The sequence below is a fragment of the Oncorhynchus keta genome, unplaced genomic scaffold (genome assembly GCF_023373465.1).
Source record: "Oncorhynchus keta strain PuntledgeMale-10-30-2019 unplaced genomic scaffold, Oket_V2 Un_contig_11286_pilon_pilon, whole genome shotgun sequence".
In the NCBI taxonomy this organism is placed as follows: domain Eukaryota; kingdom Metazoa; phylum Chordata; class Actinopteri; order Salmoniformes; family Salmonidae; genus Oncorhynchus; species Oncorhynchus keta.
In genome coordinates this window covers 1-1055 of record NW_026277410.1, presented here as the reverse complement: position 1 = coordinate 1055, position 1055 = coordinate 1, and the positions used below count along the sequence as shown (strand labels likewise).

Sequence of the window (1055 nt, the reverse complement as noted above, 5' to 3'; positions counted from 1 at the left end):
AAAGGTAAGTCTGAATACCAAATACTGAGAAGTGCGAAGGAAAAGCATGAATTCCGAAATTGGGACCGAGCCCTTAGTGAATAGGCTTACTGTCCAATTTGTTCAAATTTGTTTCCGCCCGGTTTCGAACCGGGGACCTTTCGCGTGTGAGGCGAACGTGATAACCACTACACTACGGAAACCTAATGAGTGGAATACTAAGGGTGTGGCTGACTTTGGCGGGGTGGGACATTTATCGTTCTCAGAACCTATTGAAAATCTGAAATTACTTAGTCCATTAATTAAGCAATAAGGCTTGAGAAGCCGGGAATTATGAGGTATTTTTAAAATATTTGTTTTATTAATAAAAACGATATGTTATCGCTTTGTCATTATGGGGCATTGTGTGTAGATAGATTTTATTTTATTTCGTCCATTTTAGTATAAGTCTGTAATGTAACAAAATGTGGAAAAAAGTAAGGGGTCTGAAAACTTTCCGAATGCACTGTACCTATGCAGGCTAGCTTCTATTCCTTTGCTAGCCAGCCAACTAAATCTATCACACAATCACATCAAGCAGCTGAAATGACAGAAAACGATCAACATTTTTGTTTGTTTTACCTTGGATTATATTGCCATTTCTTTGGATATATCCATTACAATGACCCTGATAAATGCATTTGCCTGGCTCAGAGAAGCTGTCAGTCTGTTCACATTCATACAGATCGCACGGTGGAGGTCCCCAAAAAACGGCAACATTGATCCACAGGTCGGAGAGGTAGACAGCAAGGTTTAGATAAACCACAACTGTTTCAAACCAAATGCTAGCCTCTGGGCATTGGGAAATATTGAATATGACCTTTCGCATGTGAGGCGAACGTGATAACCACTACACTACTGAAACTACAATACAAAAAGAGGAAGTCGTGGAAAATATTAGGAATGCCCACAAGACTACCTCACATAATATCCCAAATTGAGTACCACAGAAAGAGCCATAATACCCATTAAAAACTAGCGGTCAAACAGGAAAATGGTTCCAATCATTTTTCCACCCTTCATGTTCCCCACAGGGG

General features: G+C 40.0%; 1 non-coding gene across 1 annotated transcript; it reads right to left on the bottom strand.

The window, feature by feature from the left end:
* Nucleotides 1-109: 109 nt before the first annotated feature.
* trnav-cac (transfer RNA valine (anticodon CAC)) lies at nucleotides 110-182 on the bottom strand. Its single transcript has one exon. It is a non-coding gene; the product is annotated as a tRNA-Val (tRNA).
* Nucleotides 183-1055: the final 873 nt, after the last annotated feature.